The sequence below is a fragment of the Zophobas morio genome, unplaced genomic scaffold, assembly GCF_036711695.1.
Source record: "Zophobas morio isolate AGI-343-1 ecotype UQ-CSIRO unplaced genomic scaffold, CSIRO_AGI_Zmor_V1 ptg000058l, whole genome shotgun sequence".
NCBI lineage: Eukaryota > Metazoa > Arthropoda > Insecta > Coleoptera > Tenebrionidae > Zophobas > Zophobas morio.
The window spans coordinates 3,387,086-3,406,544 of NW_026972163.1; the positions used below are offsets into that span (position 1 = coordinate 3,387,086).

General features: G+C 35.6%; 1 long non-coding RNA gene across 1 annotated transcript; it reads right to left on the reverse strand.

Annotated features, from left to right (window-relative positions):
* Positions 1 to 16,230: 16,230 nt before the first annotated feature.
* On the reverse strand, positions 16,231 to 17,132 carry LOC135143375 (uncharacterized). The gene is made up of 2 exons (XR_010282773.1): positions 16,742 to 17,132; positions 16,231 to 16,690 (listed from the first exon to the last, which is right to left on the reverse strand). It is a non-coding gene; the product is annotated as an uncharacterized LOC135143375 (long non-coding RNA).
* Between the last annotated feature and the right edge of the window lie 2,327 nt (positions 17,133 to 19,459).

The following is a 19,459-nucleotide window of genomic DNA, read 5'->3' on the forward strand; positions in this document are numbered from 1 at the left end:
TCTGAAATGTGGGGGCGAATTCGGTGAATATAATTCCATAAAGTTAGACCACAATAAAGGAATCGACTTTTAAATCCATGATGGTTTGCTAATCAACTCATTTCACCTTAATGAGGTAAATCGACTTGTGTAAACACATTTTTCAGCCAAAAACAAACCAAAATTTTGAATTTTCATAATTTATTTTTTAATAAAAAAAAATACACTTAAATTCACAATAAATGCTGAAAATGTTCCCCATTTTCTTGAAAACACAGCAAAGCTCTTCTTCGAACTGCATCAATGACATTATTCAAGATAACCTCATTGTTGTTTATTTCGTTGATTTTGTCTGTTATTCTGTTCCTTAAATCTTTCAAGTCATTAACAGGAGTACAATAAATTGTGTTCTTTAAGTGCGGCCAGAGAAAAAAATCAGCAGGTGTAGGATCACATGATCTTGGAGGCCAGATATGTAGGGTAAGGTTGCCGATATCGCACCACTTTTTCGAATATCTCCATTTAAAAAAAAACAATATTATTTTTGGTAACGTTACTAGTTCTAACACATTCCTTTATATATTGGGCATATAAAATAAAATTGTCATACTTTTAAAACTATATTAAATATTTTTTTGAAGACATTTTAGAAAGTCTTGCATCTGGTGCGATTTAGGAACCTAGTTTCCCAAATCGCACCACGGGGTGCCTAAAATGCACCATCTTTAAATTGATGCAGAATAGAAGAGGAATAGGTAGTTAATTTGTTTGTTAATACAAACTCTTTAATAGAAAAACATTATAAATGAGAATTAAGATAAGCATAAATCACACACAAAGGATCGTTTGAAAGTTTCCCCCGAAAATCCTGCACAGCTCTCATGCGCCCATCTTGAACATTTTTGGCACAGAACCATGTCTTCGATGTTTGCCTTGCAGCAAAGAAAACAGTACCATTCGTTCTTATTGACTATTATCTTAAGATTTTTCTTGGACTTTTGAAGGCCACTAGGCCCTGCTCGAGGTTCCACTTCTTCGGATTTAAAATTCTTTTTACGTTTGTTAATTTGGGTCGTTGAAAATACATTCTTCACTCTTTTTCCAGCATTCGTGTTGTTCTTTTGAGCTTGAAACTGTTTTGAGGCTTCAAGTTGCTTCTTGTAGGGACTGACAGTTAAAAGCATTACTTTTTGCGCTCCTTTGGTTCTTTGTGTTTGATATCGTTTGCTTCCCTTTGGTAGTGGACTTATTTTCTGTATGGGTACCACCAATAGATTGCACACTTATCACAACATTTATTTAACCCTATTTTTCCGTTTTTATACTCTTCTATATAACGCATCATACTTTGTGGATCCCATAAACCATACTGTCTCTTGGCCATTTTCTTAAATCTATACGAAAACAAAAAAATGTTTACAGAAATGGCAAGTTCCTGAAATCGCACCGGTGCGATTTAGGAAACTTCCAATAAGTGCGATTTAGGAAACTGGACATTTTTAAACACAAAATTATAGATAACGTTAACCCCTTAAAAAATACTCATTTTAGTGTACGGACTAATTGAAACACATTATGTACTTTCGTGATACGCAAAAAACTGTTTATAATAAACACTCACCTCTTCAGTAACTCGTTACATACACCGTCTGAAACTTTGTTCGACTTATCGTGAAATAAACTTTTCACTTGGAAGTTATGACAGAATAAAGTTTCCTATATGATTCTTGCACTGTCAGCGGTAAATTTGATTTAGTTTCTAAAATTATCGATAGATGACAAGTTTGGCTGATAGTTTATTGTAAACTGTTGGTGGTGCGATTTAGGAACCGGTGCGATATCGGCAACCTTACCCTATGTTCAGTATTTCGACTAATAACTCTTTAGTCAAAAAACTCTCAAGTCCAGTTCACAATAACAATAATAAAAAAAAAATAAAAAAAAAGGTTGCATTGCGCAGCTTCGGCCGTCTTGCCTGGGCTTAGTCGGCCGCAGTACTGGAGTCATCCTCTGGATCGGTGATGTCGGCTGTAAAGAATCGAGAATTAGCTTTCTGAGACACGTTTGGCTGTACTGTCCAAAAGCATGTGGTGTTTTTTTTTACAAACGCATAGAATGCAAAAACTTGCAAATAAGAATCGGACACGATGGGAATCCGCATAGCGGCAATCACGATGGGTCCTGAAAGTTACAAATGAGAATCAGACACGATGGGAATCCGCATAGCGGCATTCACGATGAATAAAATGCATATAAAAAATTATGTCGGAGAACTTGTGTCTGTAGAAGTATTAATAGTTAGTACAGTAAAAAATGTAGTTTGAATGAATATGAATAGAACATTGTTGAAATAATTTACCAATATGTATAAAAAAAAAATCTCGCCGTTTACCAATGAGTGCACGGTATGTAATTTTTCAAATGGCTGTTTTGAATATTTAAGGAATTAGAGATCTGTTGTGTATTTAAACGATTACTACAACATTAAAATATATTTAGGTAACGATAATTACAGAACATGTTCACGCGGAGATAGACTACCATCGACTCCCTTTTTGGCGGCTTCCCCACGGACATGCGCATAAGGGCGGTCGTACACTACAAGATCTAAGAAGGTTACTTACTAATGTCAAGTATTTAATTTTCATGTACATAGATTCTAAAATTTATTTAATGTTTTTATCGGATTTTCGACGTTAAAAAAAAAAGAGTTGATTTTATTCGGAGACAACTGACTTTTCGTGGCGTGCCTGTAAGTTTGATAGCTGAGCCTGTTTCTATAATAAAATAACAAGCCCGCCCGAATGGTGCCAGTAAAGTATTTTCCTGATAGGCAGAAAAATACACCTCCCCAAAACATTAATACAACACTTGATTTTGCAAATTAGTGTATGCACTACCAGGCAAAGTAGTAAAAAAATACCAGTGGAAGGAAATGCCGGAACCTTTTTTCACTCTATTAGTGCAGCCGTAAGCAGCACAAGACTTCACCATTTGCGTATGTGGATTTTACGAAATAAAGAAAGTAAAATCTACAATCATACCTAAAATTTATTTGTCATTCCTTACACGCAATACTAAACTGTTCTTTAAAAAACCAAACTTATCTCGCAACTATTACCAAAAAATAAAGTTCAACTAATTAAAACTATTATTAAACACTAGAATATTAAAATGTTTTAAAAATTGTCTAAAATAAGTTCCAAATAGCACAAAAAACCATCAAAAAGCAACCAAAACCACTAGCACAACACGTAGCGTAAACACACAAACGATGAAATATCCAGCGTTGCCAAGTGTAAAATTTAAAAATCACCAGACCCGCAGCTAAAAAATCACCAGAAATCACCAGGTCCTAGATTGCAAGAAGGAATACAATTCAAAGAAAACAGACAGATATTTAGAATATATTGAACAAATGGACAATACGACATTCGTTGTAGGTACATAAAATTAAAAACATATTCGCAAACTTAATAATAAAAACTCTAATAAAAAAAATAAGAAAAATAAATCACAAGAGCAGATTTGAACCACACACCCTTAAATCTGTCGAACACCGAAGAAATCCACACCCCCCACACAATAGACAAAATAATAAGTGGGCTAAAACAAAAACAACTACATGGAAAATTCTACAAAGACTTAGAAGAAACTCATGTCAATAAGAAGATGTCATTGATTTGGTTAAAAAAAATCAAGTTTGTATGCCGAAACAGAAGGATTTGTGTTTGCTATCCAAGTAATCAATACCAAGAATTACAGAAAATACATCATCAAAGATCCGAACATAAGAAACGACTGCTGCCGCCTCTGCAAAGCAAAATCTGAAACGATCCAACACAATCTCTTCCTGCAGCATCCTAGCACAAACTGACTACAAAGCTAGACACGACAACGTCGCCAAAATCATCCACAAAGAATTAGCAACACTTATGAACGTAGTCGAAGACCCTATTACACTTACATTCCATCTCCGTTCCTTGAAAATAACAAATACAAATTATACTGGGATCGCACAATACTTACAGAGTTAAACATTACAGCTAACAGACCAGACATCATACTTATCAAAAACACACGAACGAAGCCATTCTCATTGACATTCCTATTCCTAACACAAACAACATTGTTCAAACATACCACACCAAGATTTCAAAATATCTAAAATTATCGATAGAAATGAAATCCATGTTGAATCTTAAAAAAATTTCAATTCTACCCCTAGTTATCTCTAATGTAGGTGTAGTTCCAAATAGCTTAGTTGAGAATTTAAAGTCTTTGCATTTGAATGATTCAATAATTGTCAAAATTCAAAAAGCTGTTTTGTTAGGAAGATGTCATATTGTTCGTAAGTTTCTTGAACAGTCTGATCATGTCAGTCAGATTAGATTAGCACCAGTAGGTCAGAGTAGTGTAGGTCACTTTCCAAGTGATGCGCGGATAAATGGTCGGTAGTTACGCTAGACTTTTGGGGATGGAGTGAGATTAGAGAATAATAGCAGACTAATTTGTATGCTATAATTCTAGAATCTCGAAAGTTGTTTTGTTAATCTAATCAATGCATATCATTACTTGGTCTTAGTACCCGTAATGATAGAAGTCTTGCCTGAATGCCGGTCATTTCCGGGTCAGTGGTGGGTCTTAATGATATTAATATGATATTCAGTCTGAATTATATTTTGAATCACAATGTTCTCGTAAAACCTTACGAGAAGGCATAAAATTGTAACAGCATGTGTTATTTTCTTTTAAAGCTCTCTTAGCGTGTAGATTCCATGCAAAGCTTCAATTTGTAATCTATTTCGATTTTTAGTTTTATTGTTATTAAATGTTGAAAAAATTCTCTCAACAGCTGCGCTACTGTGAGGCAATAAAAAAATACCCGCAACCAACTTTGCTAATTCTTAAATGTGGTTTCACTGTCTCCACGTTTAACGGCTGCAACTTCTTTCCAAAAGGAAATCACATCTTGGTCTTTGTTTATATTTATGTTGCGCAATTCTCTATATTCGCGATCTAGTGCGTTTATATCTATGTCGTTTAAAAATGATATGTTCTTAAAATTATCATGAATTTCAGATATGGAACTTATGTTTTCTATATTTTGGGGCTCTACAAATTTTAAATTTCTTAAGTCCTTCATTTGTGGTAATTGAAAAGGAAATCTTTTATATATTTGATGAGCAGATTCGACTAAAAATCCTAAACAATTTTTTTTTTTGAATAAAGTTACTTGTGCTCAAGAAGTTCATTACATTTGGTCTTAGATATATATCTTCTAATGCTACAAAATTAGCTGGGTTTCTGTATTGTATGTCAGACACGTCAGTTTTATTCAAGTAACTTCTTTTCAAATAACATTCTAAAAAAGTCTTGTACAAAGATTCCATTCGTCCATATATAACATGTATCTTAATTGTTTCAGATTGGAACTCCAAGTTTAATTTAGTAAAAAATAGTAAAAAATACTCTAAAAATTGCATATATGGGACAGTAAAAGGATTTAAGAGTTCACTATATATTTGTTGCAATGTTTCGTCATCATTTTCAGTTAAAGCCTTATCTTGAAAATAAAGTTTTAGTGCATTGCATTGTTGTAATACTCTAACACTTTGGAGAGATAGCCACCTAGTTTGACATGGATGAAGAATTTTTTGTGATTTTATTTGGATAAAATCTTGAAACTCTTTCAGATCTGACAACCTCTTGTAACTACTACTAAAATAATTGTTAATTTTTTTTGCTAATTTTTCTATGTAACTGGGCAACTTGGCACATGCATAAGAGCTACAAAGAGCTAATGAGTGACACAGACATTTGATAGTGAATAAATTTGGTATATCTTCAACTAATAAAGTTTGCACTGAATGATTCTTTCCCATCATTACATTGGCGCCATCAGCTGCCAAACCAACCAAATGATCTTTATATGGAATTTCATATTTCATAAATATGTGAACAATAGCATTATATGTATTTACTGCAGTTGCAGTAGCAATAGGAATTAACGTGAAGTAGCGATCATGAATGTTAAAATATAAATCAACCATTCTAACTACTATTGCTAAACTTTTAGTACAACTAACTTCTTTATGTTTCTTTCTTTGCAATATTTTAAAAATCTTTTGTATGATGCTTTGTATATGGTGGCTGATTTTGTAAGTGGAAGGCTTTCCACCGCCGTTTGTGCTCCAACTGCGACGTCTGGTGGTGGGGATGTTATTTCCACTGGCTATTCTGCCCTGCGACAGAAGAACGCCGTATGTGCATAGTTCTTTAATTTGTGCAAAATGGCGTTCAAAGTTTCTGCATTTTAATATTTAATTTAATTATTTAATCCACAATTGAGTTTCTTGTATATACACTTAATTACTAAATATCGTTAAATAAAATGTAGTATTGACTACAACTGTCGCTTTCAATGTATATTATTGATTTATATTAAAACGGGCACACATACGGCATTTTCAGTAAACAACATCATCATTTTGCTTGCGATAAATAGCGTATGTGAAATTCCGTCAACATACGGCATTTTGAACAGGAAATAATATGATAATGCTTGCTCTAATTGGCGTACGTGATTAACCCTGCGTTAGTCGCGCTTAAAATGTTTTCACCAGTGGTCGCGCGGGAGCGTTTTGCTCACACCTGATTTTTTTGAACCAAAATTAGTTTCAGTAAAAAAAACGAGTGCAGAACAACATTTTATTGAACAGAAAATCCATGAACACAAACGAGAATAAAAAATAAACAAATATTGTAGCTACCAGCAAAAACAAATTATACTGAATCGGCGTTAATAATGTCATAGTATCTAACGCATACATTTTTTTTGTGTTCCCACAGACGGGCGTATCACATTGTTCCATATCGCATTTACTTTTTGTTTTTCTATTTTTCCTGCGAGGACAAAAACTGCAAAAGACATTTTCGCCAATTCTCACAACTTGCGTTTCTGTAATTCCTAGTTGTTTCCTAATCGAAGTTTTGATTTGAGCAGGTACATTTCTTTCTAGCCGCTTCATCTGCTGCGACTTTACTAAATCCATGTCTAATGTTTTAAGATAAACTCGTCGTTTTATTATCCGGTTTATATTCTCTTGATAAATTAATTGACTGTTTATCCCTAAAATGCTTAGAAGTGAAAAAAATATAGTGATAGTTGTTATCTATAAAATTAAAAATAAAAACAATTATACCTGAAGCTGAACTAAACTGAAATATTCACGTTTTCACATTTGCCGTGAAATATTTGCATGTTATGTTGACACAAATCTAAAAACTTTATTTCAACATTGATGGTCGCACAGTGAGAATGGTGCTCACCTAGAATACAATCATTCGAGAAACAAATTGCAAAAAAGAACGTAATACAATAAAATTAATGAATCTACAACCAAAATAATTAAAAAACACAAAAAGTAAGCTACTAAAAAGTTCGAAAAAATTTAATGAAAAATATTAGGTCTGTTAACAAAAATTAAAACGATGTGAGGGAATCGCTCATAGCGCGACCAACGCAGGGTTAAAAACGGTTTTCGATTTTCAGAACAAGGGTTCCACCTGCCTACTTTGTTCTACATTTATACAGTATTTAAATGGGTGTTAATTTAGTTAAATATTTAGTCAAAAGTGGGGAAAAAACTGTACACACTTACATTTTTTTGAACCCGTAATTTGGGTGGACCGCTTTATTGAATCAAAATTCACTTTGTACTAATCGTAAGTAAATAACATCAAAACATGGAAAAATACTATTATATTAGCATCAGATCAATATACAAAACTGACAATTTAAATTACAATCATATTTTGCTATATGCGAAAACAAAATTAAACTTTTCTGACAAACTTAAAAATGAGTCGATTAATTATTATTGCACATAAACAGAAAAATAGAAAATACTAATGACTATTAATTATTACATATCAATATTTTCTAACGATCACTTCACTCGTCTTCGATATGATAAGTCAGGTCTTTGGCATTTTCATCGACAGATAGATTTCTCCAAAAATGTAATTTATGAGGTGGTATAATACTGGTTACATTTTTAAGAATACCATCTTTTCTTTGCTGTGATACGCCTCTATTTTGTTGACGGCTTTCAGGTTCTTGAAACGTATTTTTGTGCTTTGCCGATAGCATCACCAATGGCACTTCAATTTCGTCAAAACTACTGCTATAAAATAAGCAAGTTACACCTCTTTTGGCAGTGATTTTCGATATGTTCTTCATCATTGGATTATTTTTATTAAGTTTTTTAATAATAATTTGTTTGGTCAGTACGTGTCGCACATGTTCGCGTAATTGGTGATTTTTTTTGCTGTTTTATAATGCAAACTTATTTTAAAATGCCGTGTTTGTACTGCTAATTTCACCTTCATTGGCTGTTTCTTCCAATTAATGTCAGCAGATGTTAATTTATTTGCTATATTTAACCCTTCATTTTTTTGTAAATAAAATAATCTCTCAATTAAATTAACATTAATTTCCTACAAATCAATTAATCTTTTTTTTAAATTTAATTTTACTTACCTGTTCATTTTCATCATAAAACGTCTTGTAATCAAACATGAAATTTCTGATGAGTTTAATGCTATCATGACAAGCGTCTATTAAAAAATATAACGGTGTGTTAGAAAGGTGATTTTTTAATTCTGTGTTAAAATTGTCATTTATCTCTAACGAAGCTCCCATATTCTTTTGGCCATATTGATGTCGTGTGCAGGGCCATCGCAAGTTATGGAAATTACTGGCAAATTTATTGAGGCCAGCTTTTGTAATATGTTCTCCGTTATATTTTTTCGCTCATCAGCAGAGAGACCGTCAACAAAATAATACGCAATCGGTATTTTCCAGCTTCCATTGAGGCAGATCACCATGTAGACTAGAACATGTCTAGCTACAGGCATGTTTTCCAAATCATCTCCGGTTCCAAAATCTAGAAAACCTCTGTTCTTTTTGCCATCAGATTCGATGGTCTTTCTTATGGCCATTTCATCAAACATAAGGGAAACAACAGGTTTCCGTCTTTTTTCTCCTGGATCTGTTTAATCAGGCGTTGTATTGCCCTTATAGTCTCTTCACAAATACCTGGTTCACCATTTATTTTTGAATACCACTTACTAAGTGTGGACGAATGTGGTAACGCATTATAAAATGTTTTCCGAACGTTGCTTGACAAAACATTTAATGTCAAGGCGAATGTCCGTAAATTTTGGGGATCTTTTTTGCCACTATTAAATTTGAGTTCTTTAAGAGAACTGGTGATCCAGTGAGTAAGTGTTTTTGCCCTACAAAAGATGGGGTAGTAATGACTTTGATACATGTTGTTTCAGTGGCGATTGATGAAAAATACAAGGTTTCAACCTTGGGGAATGGAAACGCGAGCCGAAGTCTTGAACTTCAGGGATAAAAAATTGTTTTTTCAAAATAATTTCGCAACGTTTAATCTTGCGAAAAAAAGTGTTCCCCACGCGATACAGAGACAGAAAAAAATGTTGGTTTTTGTTGAAAAGATTTTTTGTAACTACAAGTTGGTTAGACGGAACCTCTCTGGCGGAGAAATCGTTCAACCTTTTTCGTATCATCTCGAATCCTTGTCAGGTACTAAGGGTGACTACTCGAAGGGGAAGACGAAGAGGCTGAGTCATGCCCGAACATTCTGGCCCCCACGGGGCGGTGACGATTTAGTCCTCTTCTTCTGGGAATGGGCAAACCCTGTTGATGGCTCGGACGACTGAACCTGTTGAGGTTTTCACCATGATGGTGCGAATTAGGCCATCCTTGCCCTTATGTAAATCTGTGATGATTCCCAGCCGCCATGTGAGAGGGTGTGTGTTATCCTCCTTTAACAAAACCGGAAATCCGATTGCAACATTTCTTTTGCTCAGCGGGGTCCATGTTTCGCGTTGTTGTAGCGTAGACCGGTACTCCTTGGACCCACGATTTCAAAAGTGCATTTGGTTTACTAAAATGTCGTTTTCGTCGTTTGAAAATGCTGGAAACAAAAAGATTGGACCTTATTTCATTGATTATAGTAAGTGCATGTATTCTGCACATTGTATGCATTTTAAATGGTGATTTTTACGAGGGGATAAATAAATAAATAAATAAATAAACTTTATTTCCAACAGGTTTTACACCCACTTACAGGAAATAATAAAATTAAACTATATATGATTAAGAGAGTACATAAGTTAGAAATTATTATAAAAAAGAAAAAAAAATAAAGAGAAACCTGGCTGGAGATCATTGAAAATGAAGAGATTAATGTTGTTGTTGAAATACCTGCTGCAGTAGCTAAACGCAATAATATTGTGAATTATGTATACAACAGATTTAATGAATGATTTTTTTAATGATATAATTTTTTCAAACATAAACAGTTCTTGAAAATATACTCATACAGAAGAAAAACATCTACAATTATTGTTAAACCAACTGAACTCATACAATACGAAAAACAAATTCTAATATAAAAAACAACAAAAAATAAATATTTTCATCAGTATTTGTTTCACAGGGCCAGTGGTATCAGAAGAAGGTACGATCTATAAAATTAACGGTCATTATTGGGAGATCATTTGTTACCTTTTTTGCCAAAGTATTTCGAAGCTTATCCAATAGAACCATTTTGGCGTTATGCCTTCTGTCAAACTCATTTTCCTGTTTCTTTCTCTTTTTGGAAAAACTAGACTGATAAGGTTCCATCTTCTCTTTGTCTTTGTGAACATGGGCAACACTACTCGTGTTGCTGACTTCTTTAGTAACTGTCAACCCTACGTGGCTGCTGCAAGTAGCTACAGGATTGATTTCTGGCTTTTTGAAGAGGAGATTGTTCATCAGATCGCAATACTCCCAGTATTTTCTATCTTTGCCTGACGTTGAATTATGTTTCAAGATATCTTTGTGAGATTTCACCAGTTCCTTCCATTTTGTGTCTACTTGGGCGCATGTGTAATTTAAATTTGTTTTGTCCGATATTTTCGTACAACTGTATAAACAACAGTGTCGCTGCTTTTGTCCATACTTTTTCAGGGGTACCTGTAATTGCAAAATTAGTGAATGTTAAATGCACAATTATATAGTTGTACTAACAGCGTTCTAATCTAATCTAATACTAGATTACTTTTGCAATGAACACAAGTTTTGAGAATTCTTACTTCTTTCACTATAAAACCACTGATGAACAACACTGACCATTACCATTTTGTTCATGTATGTGTACGACATTTCTGGAATAATCATACTGTCCAAATTAATCACGTTTGTTATGTCGTCTTTTTCTGGTAGGCCCTGAGTTATAAATTGTCGTACTGATGTTAACAAACCATCCGAAAAGTCTTCTTAACAATTTGCAGAAAGTGAACGTCGTGATGTTAAAATGTTAAACAAAAGCGTTTTGAAGTGGTTCTTGAACTGGACGGTTGTAGGCTTTACGTCTTGGGCACCTTGTTGTTTAAAAAACTAAAAAGTTTTCTAAGGAATCTTAGTTAAAAACCCTGGGCTTGAAAAACACTACTCCCTCTGATTGTATAAATAAAATTTTATAAACCACATAGTGTGGTTGTTCAGTTTCTTACATTTGGTGGTGTAATTTTGCGGACACCATCGTTGAAGTAAATGTTTTCGAAAGATTTTATAGCAGTGTTCCAGAAATTAAAGTGAATTGAATTGTGAGTTACTGCACATCTTAAGTTATTTTGTTTTATTGGCTTCAACCAGCTTCCGTTCACCGTTCATTAAAACATTTTCAAACGTTTGATGTGCCAGTTGTTGACGGCTGCAGCTGCATACCATTTACAGTAGTTCCACTCTTAACCATCAGTGAAATTACGGAAGCCACTGAATGGCTCAGAACATGACTTGCACAAGATACTTTCATTTTTTTTATGTAGGGATCTACATGAACATCTGTTAGTTTAGTAAAGCTCTTAATTGTACTGAACACTGGTCCATCTTGTAAGCTATGTGAATATCTTCCCACCGTGCACGTAGTGTTTCATAATTTTCTTGCAAGATGATATCATGCTTTAATAAGTTATTTCAGATACCTTTCAGAAGATGTGGTGGATCATAAATATGTTCAATTTGTTTACCATTAATCATAAAATATTTCAGATTTCTGTATAATGCAGAATCTTCAAAAGTTACAGTTGTGTTCATCGGATAATTAATAGCAGCCTGATTATTTGACCCTTGGTCACTAATTATGGCTGGTACATTTATAGCCGATTGCACCAGTTTCCCTCAAATTTTTAGCGCTTTAAATTTTGCGCTTAAGTTTTATGTATGTTGCATCAGCTCGCTTAATCGAGTTAAGGGTCCCATAATGATAATCAGCCATCCCTTAAACTACTAATTACGCTTATCTTGAAGTTTGACATGTATCAATCTGTACTATTTTTGTCAGTCCTTGTAGGTTCAGCTTGTAAAAATGGACTTTAATGGTAATGAAGAATTTGAAGACCTTGCAGTTTTAGATTTTTTAAATCGTAACGACCTAGTGATATTCATGTTATCTTCCTCCGCGTCCATGTCAGAAGAATTTTTAAACCAAAAACGCGTTTCTTATTCAAAATTTCTAGCGTTTTGTCATGGACCACATCACTTCTGCAGCTGTTTCCATGGTTTGAACCAGGACCACCGCCAGTTTTCATAAAAAATTCAGTTTTTCACTAGTTGCATTTTTTCTTGTATTTTTTTTTATTTTCGTAAAACTTTAAGGAGCCAATTTTCTTTCTTTAAAATATTATTAAAATTTATATTGACGCTTCTGTGACAGCTTTCATAACTCTAAGACTCCCACTCGGGTTATTTTTTTCATTTTTGTGTAAGTTAAAATAGACAAAGGAAGCTCTATGTGATTTTGAGATATTCGAGGATGATTTAGATATTATAGAAATCTTACATTTATGATTTCCTCGTTTGCATTATACACGGTCAGATCATTTTCACGAAGTGGGCGAATTTACTTTATAAGAGATTTCGATTGACCAAGCAAACTTGCTTAAATGTTTTGGTAGAAATTGAGGAAATTGTAGAGTTCCCCAATAATATTTTGTAAGTAGCATAATATGATTTATTTAAATGATATTCATAAGCTGTTATGTTAATTAAAAATAGAAATAATAGTGAACCAGTTGTTGATGCTTACTCTGAAGTTTTATGCATCTCTGATACATTTTTAAGGCCTTCTACAGATTTTGTATTTATCATGTCTAATACAAGTTCATAATTATTAGTTTTATGTACTTCCATCTTAATACCTCCTCCAGTCTCATTGAGTTCTTTTTATTCTGCTGCAGCCGCCTTTCTTGTTGCTTGGACCACATTAAGGTACAATCTATGCAAAGATTCCTTTGACCTTGAAATACCAATGGGACATATTGTATTGAATTCCTAGATAATTGTTTCCTAACATTTCTCTTTCTGTTCGACGGAAACCACATCAGTTTTTTGGTTCGCAATTATACACTTATACTTGTGCGCTAAATGTAATAAGACAGTCTTCTCTTGGGGTGAGAAATTTGATCCCCATTTTCTTTTTTTTTTCATTCTCCATCGAGAAAGAATTTCGAACACATAACATTAAACGACGTTTTGTATATTGTGGCATAAAATAATTAGATGCAGTGGTAATTTTACTATTTTATTGGTTTTAATTTAATGAATACAAATTACTTAATATTTATTTCATGAACGACGGTGCAAAGATGCTCCAATTTAAGTGCTACATAAATTTAATATAATTTTAGCGATTTATTAAAAAAAAAAAAATAACAAAAAAGCAAAATATTAGCGAAACAGCTAAACACAAGCGCAATAGTAGAGCGGCAGGTGAACCCCAGGCCAATGCGCATTGTCGAGTGTGTCCCTTCCAGCCTCACACTCTGGCGACGTGGACAGGCAGTGGCTCGCAGTATCACCACTTCTACCAAGGCGCCAAATTCAAATTTTTTAATCGATTGCTAACAATAATATTAGTTACTCCTAATATTTATTAAGATAAAAAACGGTGCAAACGGACATAAGCCACCTAATAGAATCCTCAATAATTTTAAAGTCTTTAGAACTGGGCCGTAGTCCGTGGGAAGGAATTTTCCGATTCAAAGAGTCGAACATGTTAATTTTTAAACAAAATTCACTTGTTGCCAAACAGTCTTGCGACATATACAACTTTAATCCATCGGCCCCCGATTTACCGAATATCTAGAAGTAGAATCAATTAATAAATAGGTTGGCAATTTCGGTCATTTCTAATCATGCGGTAAGTATTGTATTGTAGTATAAATTGGTATCAATGTATTCAAACAGAACTTCCTCGTCGTTTAAAACACAACCAGTTCTGCAACCATGTTATTATGTTTATTAATGTTTCGTAAGGATGTAATATTTCAATTTTAATATATTTAACGAACTTCAGTGCAGTCGAATGGAATGCTTTTGCAATATTTTTTATTATCTCAAAAACATGCAAAAAAGGAGGAAGCTAATGTTTGTATTCGGTACTGAATTTATAAATCGCCGAAAATTACACATGCAACGCCTATTACACAATGAAACTTGCTCTTGCTTTATTTCACCAAATAAATAAAAGTTGTTTGTTTAACTATCAACTCTGATTTGAAACAATGAAGACATGTCCTTTTGCATCTCTTTTGGAACAGAAGCGAAACTGAATATGATTCATCCAGTTCAACATCTAAAGCTTTAAATTCCATATCTAGTTAATTACATGACTGCATATACAATAGAAAAAAAAAGACATTAATTCTGAGAAACAGATACCTTCAGTCTGATGAATATGGTTTAGTTAGGTATTATGAAAAAAATTATGTATCTCTTGAAAACTGTGATGTATGTTTGTAATTTACACCTGCGTTGCTAATTTAACCCGCATTTTCCTGTGTTTGATAAATCAACATGGTTATTTGTTATTGTTGGACATGCACGTAAGTTTATGGGCAGTTTTAACTCTTCTTCGTGCATTACGCAAAAATGGTCCCATTTAATGCAGTCATCTTCTGGACTTTTCTGAAGAGAAAATCTATACCAAGCTGGTAGATGTTATATGCTTTTACCCAAATTATTCTCAGAGCGCCATTATTGAACAGCCTATTTCTGATAGTTTTTATCAAGTGAGGTGTATTAGAAAAGACAAATATTTTTTTTTCAGGGCTCAGAGGATGTTCAAAAGAGTTTATGAACGAAACTTGACTCCCATTAACACCTCCAATTGACCAGGCTTTGCTATTTGTTTGCGCTCCATCACAAACAAGTCCATGAATATAAACTCTCACATTTTCAAGCAAAATAGTTGCCTTTATGATCAACTGGTCAATAGTGGTTCCTTAAAACGTGTTAAAAATTGATTGATTATATTATCATTGGTGCGTTTGAAATAAAGCGTTAAATGTAATGTCACTTGAGACGAGAAATCAAAACACCAAGTTATTGATTGTAAGATAATTGCTTTCAGTGAAAACAATGTGGTGGTGGGGGCAGCTTCACAATAGCTTCCCCGTGGAACATAAGTTTCCGGTAATTACATGTTCATTTTCCAGTCCTATAAACATTTTTTTTTCATACGGACTTCTAAAAAGCCCATGGTTGTAATTTACTTCTCTGCCCGTGACAACCGTAACGACAACAAAAGGCAATCTAATGTTCTTATTTTCACGCCACTTCGAAAACGTTTCATTCTCCTTAAGGTATTTTTAATAGTGACGTTTCGATTTTTCAGGTAGCAGACTTGCTTCAACTAGCTGAGCTTGTTTTGTGACATCTTCAGGCACAAATGCGGTTTCGTCTCGAATTTCATCAATTGCATTTCCACTATTTTCCATTTTTAAATATGCATTCGCATAACGCACAACTTTTAACTTTTTTGAAATAAAATTTATTTACTAACATCACCTCATTCAATCATGTAAAATATAAAATTGCTTTTTTGAATTTTTCATAATTTTCAAAAGGTTTTCATTAGAAATACTCATGAAAAAAAATTATGTGTTCACCACGGACGAGAACGCTTCGCTCGGCTAAGCCTCGTACGCAAAACTTCCTGACTGGACAGCAAAGGCTGACTTCTCGTCCTTGGTAAACAAATAATTATTAATTTACCAAATAAACACTCTTAAATTTTTCAGTAAGTTACTTGTTACGTGGCTCTCGACCGCGACTAGGCTCAACCGGGAAGGCCGTGGGTGATGGTACAAAAAAAAAATAAAAGAAAATTGGAGCCTACAATTAATTAAATTTATTTAGAACGGGGGGAGGTGAGTGACTGTGTGACTGAGTACAAACTATCGATCTAAATATAAAAAAAAACTTAAATAAATTACTATCCTAACCTTATGAGTACTTCGCGTCCGTACCGCAACAGTGCCGTTCCTGGCGGTGGCGAAAATGCCGAACGCGAATATACTTAACCGACAAAATAATAAAAAAATACAAGAAAATAAAATAATACCTAATACCCTATAACTAACGCCTCTCCTTCTTCCCTGAGTTCAACACGGCGTCCTCACTTAGAAAATGGGGTGGGGCGGAGCGGCTAGTTGACCTTCGTCCAAACTTCACACAGAAAAAATCTTTCCACGCCAAGAGCGCAAAAAGATAGCAACACGTAGAAACGAGGAGGGAAAAAAAACCCAATGGTAAAAGTAATGCGAAAAAAAGAAAAAAGAAAAAGGCCTGAAAAGAAGATTAACTAAATTTCAATCCAGAACCCAATCCAGTAATTACCTCTGATGGTGTGCGGTCTTAAAGTGAATTTTCGGGGGTCTCAAAAACACAGGACACACGTCCTCGTTCCCAAATGCGGTGGCCTCAAATCGTCTCTAACGCAATTTGGAGAAGAGTAATGCCACAACTGGCTAAAATAAGGGCTCTACCTCCAAAAATGGCCCCTTCGCACTGGATACCCTGAAAACACTTGCACCCGTTCCCAACGACTCGAAAAATCAAAATGGAGTCCCTCCTGGTTTTTTTTTCCTTTCTGTGGCATGCGCGGTCTGAAATACCCAAATTGATTGAGGGAGGGGAAAATATCGATACCCCAAATCAATGAGAGCTGTCAACTAACCTCACAAACTCATGTAAATAAACAAAATCAACCAAAATCGTATCATCTCCCCTTTACAAAAAAAAAGAAGTTTCCTCAGAAACTTACCCCTAACGGCCCACGTGGAAAAAAAAAGTTGATTTTCTTAATAAATAAAGAAGAAAAGAAAATAATGGAAAATCATAAAATAATAGAAGAAAATAATAAAAAAAATGGTGAAACTCGGCGGACTAGAGATCCTCGTGCCTATCAAGCTTTAAATCTTGGACATGCCAGGCGCCAAGATTCACCCTGGTATCATAGTCCAATAACTCGTAGACACCTGGTGTCACCTTCCGATGAACCACGCACTTGACAAATTTGGGTGCTAGTCCGGCCGCGAAACGTTCGCCCTTATTTGACAAAACCCGATTCCTTTTCCAGACTATCTGCCCGGGGTCCAAGACTAATGGACGTCTTCGCAAATTGTAACGGCTCGCACTATCTAAATAGGCTTTTTCAAGTCGTTTGTGAACATCGACGTACAGTCGAGACAGTTCCTTTAGGTGGTCGTTTAGTTTCTCTCGCGAATCACACACAATCTCATCTTGCGGATGCGGGGGAGTCAGCTTGTGGTGTAACTTCCCTGACAAAAATAAAGAACGTCCAAAGTTAAGGTACGCAGGACTATATCCGGTCACCTCGTGTACGGCGGTGTTGATGGCAAACGCGATCTTTGAAATATTCCGGTCCCAATCCTGGTGCGTATCTCCTGTCAAATAGCTACGAACAGCCGTCTTCACAACCCGGTTAATACGTTCACTAGGGTTTGCCTGAGGGTGGTAATTGGCGTTGAACGTAATTTTGCAATCATAAGATTCTACCATCTTCCGAAAGACATTACTAACATACTGCTTGCCGTTGTCGCAAATAATTAGTGATGGAACACCAAACCGGAGAAAGACATCATTTTCCACATGGTCGGAAACGACAGTACCTAGAGCCGATTTCAACGGAAATAACAACACGTATTTGGTGAAACAATCAGCTACAATAAGAATAAATCGATTACGTCGACGGGAAAGTGGAAACGGTCCCATAATGTCCGTACAAATCAACTCCCATGGCTTCGAGACAGTGCGATGGCCCATTTGGCCATAGGGAGCACGTTGCTCCGGTTTTTGTGCGGCGCACACCTCACAATTTCGAACGTATCGGGCGATATAAGTGTTCATTTTTGGCCAATAGTACAAGGCCGAGACTCTCTTCTGCGTCTTGAAATATCCTAGATGTCCGGATGTAGGAGAGTCATGGTTTTCTACCAGTACAGCTTTACGTAATGAAGGAGGTACTAACAATCTCCAATCATCGTCCGCACAGTAGGACGGCGACCCACCTTTTACTAATCGGTAAATCTTCTCGTCCCTGACACAGAAACGAGGGTACTTCTGCGGATCTGCCCTAATTTTCTGTAAAAGCGATGTATACCAAGGATCATGATCAGCAGGCTGAACATCAACGGCGTTGATAGCGCGGGACAGTGCATCCGGAACTACATTCGACTTCCCCTTTCTGTGAACAATTTCAAAATCATATCCCTGTAATCTCAAGGACCAACGGGCGAGTCGTCCCGACGGATTTTGTAGCTTGTACAGCCACAACAACGAGAAATGGTCTGTAACGACTGTAAAACGAACGCCCTCCAAATAAGGCCGAAATTTTTCGATACCGAACAAGACGGCTAAACACTCCAACTCCGTGGCTGAATATTTTGACTCCGCGCCCGTGAGAGCTCTGCTCGCGTAGGCGATTACTTGCTCTCCCTCTGATCCGTCTTGACTAAGGACGCACCCCAATGCCTGACCAGAAGCGTCGCATTGCAACACGAACGGCCGACTGAAGTCCGGAGTGGCCAAAATAGGAGCCGTAACCAAGCACTCTTTCAATGCCAAGAAACCTTCTTCCGCCTCCGGGGTCCAAGCGAAAACACACCTTTTCCGCGTGAGGCGAGTCAACGGCGCAACCAACGACGAGAAATTTCGAACATAACGACGATACCATGAGACAAGGCCGACAAAACGCCTAACTTCCTTTGCATTGGTAGGCCTGGGATAATTGAGCATGCACTCGATCTTGTGGGGATCCGTTCGGATCCCATTTGCATCCACGATATGGCCTAAATACCTCAACTCCGTCTTTAGGAACTCGCACTTCTCCCGATTCACGGTGAGACCGGCGTCAACTAGTCGTTCAAAAACTTTCCGAAGAACCTCCGAATGCGTCGCGAAATCGGGTGTGGCCACGATTATATCGTCTAAGTAAATAAAAGCCCATGGTTCCAAATCCGCACCCAAAGTCGTATCAACAAAGCGCTGCCATGTAGCTGGAGCAGTATGTAGCCCGAATGGCATCCGTCTGAA